The sequence below is a fragment of the Gymnogyps californianus genome, chromosome Z (assembly GCF_018139145.2).
Source record: "Gymnogyps californianus isolate 813 chromosome Z, ASM1813914v2, whole genome shotgun sequence".
In the NCBI taxonomy this organism is placed as follows: domain Eukaryota; kingdom Metazoa; phylum Chordata; class Aves; order Accipitriformes; family Cathartidae; genus Gymnogyps; species Gymnogyps californianus.
The window spans coordinates 12,590,995-12,601,491 of NC_059500.1; positions in this window are offsets into that span (position 1 = coordinate 12,590,995).

The window sequence follows — 10,497 nt, forward strand, 5'->3', positions numbered from 1 at the left end:
CCTTAAATATATTTGCTTATGCCTTGCTAGCCAGGGAAGTACATAAGGATGTCTGCACTCCTGACCAGATTGTAAGTGTACATACATGTGTAATCAGATATACTAAAGCACATAATTTCAAGAATCAGAGGAAAAGGAACTGAACTCTGCTATAGCAGTCTATTGCAGGGTGCCACTGCAGGGATTTTTCCAGAACTGGCACAACTCTTGGCAGACAATTTACCTAGTCCAATTTACATCAGTTGAGATTTGGATCCAGAGATTTGAAATGTAGACAACGGTGAATGGCAGAGTGCAATGGTGAAACAGAACTAAAATAGAACTGGTTTTCTTTTTTTGCTACAAATAGTCAACACTGTCAACTTCTACCATTAAACAATCGTGAGCTGCTGGTGATGATGGGATGATGGAGAATAAACTGAGTTATTTTTGTTTGCTTTCTATTTTCACTCTAAGATTACACTTTCGATTTTTTTTTCTGTAGTGTTGAAGTGTAAAAATAAAATGTTTTTCAAGGGAAAAACAATCTTGGGTAATGAAAGTTCCCCAAAACTTAGGATAGTCTGTAAATTGCCAAGTAACATAAGACTTGCAATAATTTTCCAACACCAGGAATGTCATTGGATGTGCAATGTATTTAATGATTACTGAATAGCTCACAAAGCTGTCCCCATGTTTCTGAATATTGCCTATGGTTTGGCTTTGCTGAGTATTCTTTCTACAGCTTGTTTGAAAAAGTCTCTTTTATTCTTTGTTATTTAACATTTGGATTGTGTGGGCTGTCACCTTAACCAATACGATTTTTTTTTTCTTCTTGATTGGAAAAAACTTTTTAACTAAATAGTTAATGATGATGCATAATAAATACCAAGCAGAACAGTTCTGAGTATTTTTCCAGACTTGTGCTTACAGTGACACCTTGAAGATTCATGAAGATTATTATGAACACCCAAAAACCATTCAAATACTTCCTAAATTATATTTTGCCACTAATTACAAACCACACTTTCCACAAGTTAGTGAATAGAATCAATTTTTTTAATTGTATTGCAGCTTTGGAATGTCATATATGAAATGACACTGCTTTGTACTATCACAGGTTACAAAGCAAGCACTGGGAATGTTGGGGCATTGTGACAAATAGGCAATACTGGTGTCAGCTGTTTTGACACTCAGTATGAGAGGTTGCTGGGCATTTTTAATAATCAAGATTCTGGAAGCTTAAAAGAAAAAATAAATAAGGGGTCATAAAGTATGCATAAATATGCACAGCAGCCTTCTCTGAAAGATAAAGATTTTGTAAAATTGCATTACTGGGGTTATAAAATCTCCTTCTATGCCTGTGATTCATCAGGCTTTAAGTTCTAATACTGTTATATTTTTTTAAGTTCAGATTATTTACTAAGTCTAAGAACTTGGCTTGGAGTTAGAAAAGTCTAGATGACACACTTCTTTTTCCCTCTGTTTTTCTTGTTTATGTTTCTGCATGGCCTGAAATCTGTGTTTCAAGTAACCTTCTGGATAAAGCATAAAACTGCAATCAAGTGAACTGGGATTTTTCTCTGATGTGCCACAGATTTCCTAGGTTAATGTGGGCCAGCCATTTTCAATACATCCACACTAGGCTCCCATAACACTCTAATGGCTTTTATATTCTTCACCTTCTTCTGCTGCTCCACTGACCCTCCGCCTCCTTAACCATCAGGGAACTGCAGGATGTGGGCATACGGACATAACAATGCAGGCTGAAGCTTCATATTTACTCATATGTGTGGTTATTCTTGTCTAATTATATCAGATGATGGACTTCTCTTCAAGATCATAATGAAAGGTAAAACATGGAAAATATGTCAGCAGTTTCAACTGTTTGTTGTTTGGGTTTTTTAAATCTAAGCAGCAAGGCATGCTCATCTTTTACATTTGTTTATTCACTTCAGTTTAAAGAATACGCAGCAGTTCATTGTTCCAATCCCTCTGAAACTGTTGCTGTAACAGTCACAAACATAAATTCAGAACAACATTTGGAGCAATATCATTTAGCTCTAGCTATCATAAGAACTGTAAGCAGCACCTCAAAATTAGTGAATATAGTCATGAACAAAATATTAGTTGATAAGTTAGGTAAAGCAGAGATCTGCTGTATGAATGAAGATAGTCTATAGCAGAAAGTGTACAAAAATGGGCCATATGCAATGCCAGTTAGATAAACTTTCTTAATGGTTGACTGCACCAAATGCCAGAGACAGTCAACTGCTGATAGCTGTTGTTATTTCATAAATATTAATACCTTGGTGGTATTAGCTTTTACTTTAGATTAATAATTATATTATTAAAAGTTATAAACAAGACAATGTCACTTCCACAAAAGATTCATTGAAGACATCACCTGAAGAGATTTAGCAAACAAAAGTCTAACGAATTTTACACTCTTTAAAAAAAGTTCAAATTAAAGTCATAAACATTCGGGAAAAGGCCTGAAGTCATAAAGGTCAAGACATTACTAGCTCCTGGAACAACACAAAGCTCAGGCCTCTAGCACAACACTTTCAAAGATCATGTTACTGCTGTATTTTAGTCATCAACAAATACATCAACCCAAACCTAATTATTAGCAGACAATAAGTATTCCTAGATGTTGAAGCCTTGATAGTCAGTTTCTGTACCACTCGATTAATATATAAACCACTGACTGATGTTTCTATAGATCATGATAGCAATGCATACCAAATACGGTCCATGTAAATAGATGTGTTTTCAATTACTACTGTAAAGCAAAATTATTTATGCATTAGAACTTCCTGTACAAACAATACTGTTAATGAAGAGCAAGTATTCAACATGCATAAAACTCTTTTTCGTATGTGTAGAGTTATTAGCTATCTCACCACAATGTTTGTAAGGAGGAGCTTTATAATGAGACCACCAGATACGGCCAGACATGCATGATTACTCTTCAGAACCCATGTTTAATTTTCCACATTGGCAGCTGTAAAACAGGAAATCTCAGTCATAACACAAAATATCCAAAGTAATAGAGTCCCGGCTTTAAATGAATTGTAATCTATAGACATTCCTTATTAATGAGAAGGTTATTTTTCATATAGTTTTGAAAATCATGTTACAGTTGGAGACTATGCTCCACTTCTGAGTTTTAATGTTAGAAGTGCTATTGATTACATTCTTGATATGATGTACTTGCTAACAAAACCAGAGGACGCTACTGTGTGACACCAGTAGTGAAGACCAACACAACCCTCTGAGCAAACCGTGGGGACAGGAGCAAGTCTGGATGAAGTTGTGGTTTGAGCCATTAAAAGACATTGAACATAACTTGCAACTGCAGCCCGCCAGGCAGTGTTGCAGTTGGATACCAGGCTTCAGCACCAAACCTAAAGGGTAAGGGCAATCATGAGAAGGTCAGAGTCCTTGAACCATCAAGGACAGGAACTTCACCCCGCAGCTCTTGGGTGTGTGACAAAGCATCTCAGGCAAGATATGTGACTTGGGACCTACTTCTGTATTTCACCATGAAAAATATCCTACTGAGCTGTAAGGCAGTCTGTAGGCTTCTTACAAGAAGTCTTATCTTAGAAGTGAAACCTGATAGTAACTCTGAGAAAACTTCCAACAGAAAAAGGTATAAAGTAGCCAAATACCCGAGAAAAACACCAGAGGATACAAAGATAGCACCTCAGCAATATTGAGGATCAGCCTGATGGAAGGAGCACACTTCCACACCTAGCTATCATGTGTGTGGGCAGCAGTGACTCACTGGGTGCCTGTACTGGGAGTGGTAAGCATGCTGTATTAGTAGTCTGGTAGCATGTTACTTCTATCTGTCTGCTACATACTATGTCTATTAGCCAATAAATAATATTTCTGTACCATGAGTTCTGTATAATGCTGTTTGTGGATACTCATCATATGGTTCAAGAAGCCCAAATATATGTGAACCAGTTGAGAATGGATTACATCTATACCCGTTCATAGGTCTTCCAAGCCAGTAGCCATGTACTCCCATGGAGTCTGAAGATCAGTAAAATCCTGACCATTCAGATGCCCAGCTACCGGAAATTTCTCAAAGGCAGTACAACTCTGACAGCACGAATAGCTGTAAAACAGGAGATCCAAGATAGGCGGAAGGTGGGGATGTCTTTACTATGCAAGTTAATGCCAGTCCTACCCATGGCTGCAGAGCAGGGCGGGTAGAAAATCCTACGTGTATTATACCTCTACTGTGCCATCTTTAGGAGGTCCTTCAAAACAAAAATGACCTGATCATTACCATTTCAAATTTCTTATGCTTATGTATGGACTAGATATAACAGGGGCACCTTAAATTTTATCTGACATATGCACCCCTGCCCTATCTTGGTGCTGTGGCTCTCCCTTCCAGGCTGAACAGTTGGGAATTTCTTCCCAGTTACAAGACACACAGCTGCAATATCCCCATTCAGGAGACCATCAGATGCAATGGTGAAAAGCTGACTGTGAGAACAACTTCCCTTTGAGACTGAATTTCATGTTGGCATCTCAGGGGAGGCAGAACCCAGTATTTACCTGTTCTTACCAGCCCTGCTGCATTGTGTGAGGCAAGGAGATGATCCAGCACCTAAGCTTGGCCTGAACTGTCCCTTCTGCTTAGTCCAAAGGATACAGTTGTTTTGGACTTAACATTTCTAATTTCAGCCTTCTTTTCTGTAGGCTAAGTATGGCACAGTGGTCAAAACTCACTGTTTTGATGTGCTTCCTTTTTCATAACACCTGGCCTGGCGTATCAGCAGTCTTTGACACGGTGTTCAGTTTTATGAGGTACTGGTCTGGGGGCTTGGGTCAGCTTCACTTGCTACTTTACTCAACAACAAGATGGCTAAAGGTAAGACATCCAACATAGAAGTCCAAACAAAAAGGTGATGCTAGAGAGTAACGGTACTGGCAAGATTCCAGTCATACCGACACAAAACTGTATATGAGGCTCCAAGAAAACCAAGAGTCAAAAGAGCAATATAGGAAGTTCAAAGATCAGAACTTCCAAGGACTACTTGAAACTGATCTGATGGAGGCCAGCACTGTCCTACCTGACTGATGGCTGCCTGGCCGCTAGAAGTTTGTCAGGTTCCTTCAGCAGGAATAGTGAACATACTCATATTTAGCCAGCTAGCATACTCCCTCTAGCCACCTTTTATGTCTATTAACCATTAGATAATTGGTAACATAAATTGTGTATGACACTGCCTGCAGAGTCTCTCTGCAGAGCAAAAGATGACCAGTTACAAACTACCTGACAGAGGAAGGGATGACATGTGCGTGGCTACTCTGTCTATTCAGAAATCAAATGTCTGGTTCCAAGAATTTATCCTAGCCTACTCCAGACCCTACCCTGGAAAAATTTCTTCTTATCCTATACTTTATGATAGGATCATTGAATTCACTTAAACGTTTGACTAAAGCAAAGAAATTAAAGCAACTGTTTTTAAGGCCTTAATAAAAATAGGTCTATTTTTTCAAGACTTCATTGATTTCTTTTTCATGTTTTATGGTCTATGAGAGATTTTATTTCCTTATTTTCCTCAGGTTTTTACAAGGGTGAAACTTAAACAGTTCTGTATTAGCACAATGAACTCTACTAGGTCCTGAAATCACGAACTCATACTCCTCTTTAGGTGAATCATATGCTGGAATAGCTCCAATATCTCCAAAATCTAAGTCAAGGGAACACTTAAATAATGGTGTACCAGTTTACAAAGTGATTACAAGAAAATCAAACCGATTAAAAAATGGAGAACTGTTCAAAAACTTCCTGGGATAGAGTTAATTTTCTCCATAGCAGCTCATAGGGTGCTTGCTATGTTTTGGGTTTCTGACCAAAACATTGTTGGTAACACACCCATGTTCTAGCTATTGCTGAACAATATTTGCACAACATTGAGATCTTCTCTGTTCTCACGCTGCCCCTCCAGTGAGCAGGCTGGGGGTACACAAGGCATTGGGAGGAGACAGAGCTGGTACAGCTGACCCAGACTAACCAAAGGGACATCCCATACCATACGATGTCATGCTTAGCAATAAAAGCTGGGGAAAGAAGGAGGAAGAGGGGACATTTGAAGTTACGGCATTTGTCTTCCCAAGTAAACATTATGTGTGATGAAGCCCTGCTTTCCTGGAAATGGATAAACACCTGCTAGCCTACTGTTTTATCTATTAAACTGCCTTTATCTCAACTCATGAGTTTTTGCACTTTTACCCTGACGATTCTCTCCTCCACCCCACTGGGGAGGAGTAAATTGCAGTGTGGGCTTTAGCTGCCAGTTGGCATTAAACCATGCACTGGAGACAAACAGCACCACTGAGTGCACTGCTGGACAGATTTGACAAAGCAGTTAGGCTCTCAGCTCGTATTTAAAGTATTGGGTTCCCAGTAAAATGATGACTGAAAAAAGTGGATTCGACACATAGACGCAGACTCAAAATATCTAGGCCCCTACATTGTTGGATCTGTTGGCTTCAGCAGAGTCACAAACCACCTATCTTAGGTAGTGCTAAAAACCAACATTTGTTGGCTGTAGAAAAGACAAATTTTTCATTACTTTTGTACCAAAGAAACCTATTATTTATTAAGATAATTTGCTGTAGCAATAAGTAGTAACTTGAGTTAGCTCATGGAAGACTACATAGGATGTAAAATGACAGTTATATTCTGTGTAGTTATTTTATTGGGAAGACATGTAATATATAGATATTGGCTGAAAGCAAATTCTGCCTCAGACTGTCTGGATACGTTGCAAGAAAAGAATGTGCCAGAGCTCAGTCTGAAATCTTTTTTCAGTCCTATTCTTAGATGGTGACCAAAACCAAAATCAGAATAAAAACTCATGATCAGAAGGTTTCTAGCAAAGGGGCAAACAAAATCCGGATAGAAATTTTGCAAGTTCAATCAATATCGCCTCTATTTGCAGCATGAGAAGGAAAGAAATAGTAACTAAATCACAGTCTCATAACTGTTTAACTGAGGAGCACTGTGGAGTGCAAAGGATCAAAAGCTATTGGTAATGTAACTCTGTGCCCTACAATGCCAAATAAAACATCCTGAAATCAATTGACACTACACACCAGAAAGGAAAGAAAACAACCTGTGACTGCTTAAAGACAAAATTTCCAACAGACAAAACATTAGAAAGCCAGGTCTTCAGAGCCAATCCCTCCTCTGAACATCTGACTTGAATAATTCATTAAAAAAAGGCTTAAATGTTGGGCTCTGTGGACTGCTGCTCAAATAAATCATTTTTTCCCACTTCCATTTTCTAGTATGGAGAGGGTTTTGCCCTTCAAAACCAAAGTATTCTTAAAAAAAATTAGGAAAATTAACTAAAATGAAGGCATACAAATGAATCACTCCAGAAAATGTGTTTACTTGCTTTGATATTGCCTCACACATCTGCCTTGTGCTACAGTATCTCAGTCCCCTGCTGAGACTCGTAACAGTATTTTGAAACATTTAAGAATATTTTTTTAACTGTAATTGTTAGAAATAAATGTTCATGGGTGAGTTGGAAAACTATATTCTTGGGATAACCTTGGCTGATGTGCTGCATACATTTTTCCAAAAGTAGGTGATAGGTGATAAAAGACTTAACTAAGCTTTTGTGGCTTGGATTTCAAAAAGGAGTCTCAAAAACTATATCAATAAACTTTAATCTTACAACTATAACCAAAAGCCTACTAATGAGCCAGATCAGCTATAGGGATAATATACTACTAATCTTTATTGGCAATTAATTATGTAATTTTTAAAAAAATATCTAGGCACAGCAGTGAAACAGTCTCATCTAATGCAATATTCTACAGAAGGAAATAACTATGGAAGAGACAATCATTATTTAGCATTTCTGATGTCCTGTCTGTGTCTTCTCCTTTTCTTTTAGAAGGTATGTTGTATATATTATTGTAAATTTGTCATGTCTATTTACATAGCAAGATCAGCAAACAAGTAAAATATTTTGTCTTCCTCATTGCCTATAAAGCACCAAGTACAGCTACTTCATTTATTATATATAGGCAGCAAAAAGAACTTTAAAGTATTATTCGTTGGTCTGATAAAGTAACAAACACAAATTCCAGGGCAGCAAACATAGGCTTTTAATAACATCAGTGTTGTATGGAGACACAGCGAAACCAGGCTTGGCTTTGGAAACAGCAAACAATGTAAATCTTATTCCGGATGGTAGTAGTTATTTAAAAGTTAAATAGAAGTTATTTAAAAAGAGGGAAGAAACCAAACTAGTAAAGCAGACAGGCTAGTGACAGCATTAGCAAAACGAAATCATATAATAAACCCAGGCTAGCAATGGAGACCATCATGTGACTTTGCTTCAGCTCGTTAATGGCTTTGTCATTATTGTAGTGTTATGTCAGACCACTGAGTGGAAAAAGGAAATGCTGCTTTAGAGTCAAAATAACTGATAACCCATGCAGTTGCATCTCCTTTGAGGCTGAGAAATTCAGAAACTGAGGCCCACTGGTTTCAGCTGGCGTATGCCACCACACAAAAAACCTCCTGGCCTCTTTAGGGTTTCTGACAGGTATTGCCTTATGGGGCCCTGAGGCAGAAGCAAAGCTGCCTCTGGGATGATATCGGAGGTACCACCTGCCACTAACCACCTGCAGTGATTTCCACTATTCAGGGAAGGAGGAAAAACACTTCTCTGCAGTGAGTAGGATGGGAAAGACTGATGCCATGTTAGACTGACCAAAAGATAGAGACTATTGTCACCACCCCACAGTCAGAAAATGCCAGTCTCCTGCAGCATTTTCTCACTGACATCCTGGGTGCCTGGTGAAGAAGGAACCATGAGCAGCCTCTGTGGGGTAAGCATAGCCCCCTCTCCTTGCAGGGACCACTTGCAGGCAGAGCCCTGAGGTATACATGCCTGCACCTCCAGCAGTTACCCCCCAAAGGCTGCTTAAGGGAATAAATATAGATTTTATAACAGCAGCCTAGAAGGACACATCTAAGAAGGGCTTGTTAGAAACAGCTGCACAGCAGGCAGCATTTCTGTTGCTCCATGCATCCCTGCAGGTATCTCCTCCCACCTGGGCAGCTCTGCCACTTGACCAAGCTACTCCTGGACCTGTCTGCAGGCTGCTCCTGCCCGCATTACCTCCAATGCCAGCAGCACCTTGCCTCCCTTGGATTCCCTCCATCACTCCCAGCAGAAAGCGTGAGGGCTACCCCAAACCCCATGGATCAGGCACACCCAGTCACCCTCTCAGAGGAACATCCCAGTCTGTTATCACTTTCTGGATGCACTGGGGGAACACACTGTGCTGCATGCCAGGGTTCCTGTGCAGTTTCAGGGCAGTTACTTTGTGGTGCATTTTCTTTCTGTCTGATCCAGCAAGTCTCAATCAGTGTATAAAGCAAAGTCACACCCAGTGCCTACACTCCAGTATGGCTTGACTAATATCGCTGAAGACAGAGAAGTCCTTGGGCTTAAATGGCACTTTTAGATGCATCAACTTGTTTCAAAAAACAGGGCAGGTGACATAAGCTTTTTTCAAGTACCAGGGTACAGGAATTTGCATCAGTGGGTACATACATGTACATCTCAGCATGTGTATGAATGGAACTGAACTTTCAGGGCATTTACCATGTTCACTCTGAACAGCAGTTCAGTAGCTCCCATAATTTACAAAAATCCATGTTTCTTGAAAGAAAGGTTATTTTTTCACAGTTAATCGAGGAAGGTATAAGCACAGTTATTGGAACCTGGCTGAGATACGGTTGTTCTGTTCATACTTGTTTCTTAATCATTTGCAACCCTGGTTCAAAGATTACTTATTGCTTGAATACAAACCTGTCATATACAGCCTCCAAGAAGAGTGTTTGCTACTGTGGGTTAGATATCTCTTTGTATTGCAAAGGCTTCATGTAGTAACTTGTCAGATGTCAAAAAAAGTCTAAATATTTCTGATAGAGCTCTGCATATGTGTCTTATACTGCCTCACCAGCTATTCTGCAACAGTGATTGATGTAAAAGGTCTACTGAACACATTCACTGTAATCAATAAAAAAATAACTTTATCAATTAAAAGGTAGGGCCAGACCCTCCAGAAGGATAAATCAGCCCATTAACATGAGCTAAGGACTTGACTCATAGAGTATCATATGGATGATGCGCCCTGTACTTTGCTAATGGTCTACTGTTTGTAAATATCCAGGAAAAAATAGTCTTATCTAATAAAGGAAGGCAGTAAAACCTCCTGAAAAAACATTTATCAGCACTAACTGCCTCCATCACATCAAAGAAATGTTCCCAAGTTACCCGAAAATCACTCAGTATGACAAACAGAAGAAAAACTGCTGCATTTAATATTATTTTCCTACCTTAGGAGAATACTGCAAAGACAAACTGGACATCTATTATAGTAGCTGTGTCACTGTAATAACAAATACACTAAAGGGGAAAAATAGCTACTGGAACTTTTGGGGGCATTTCT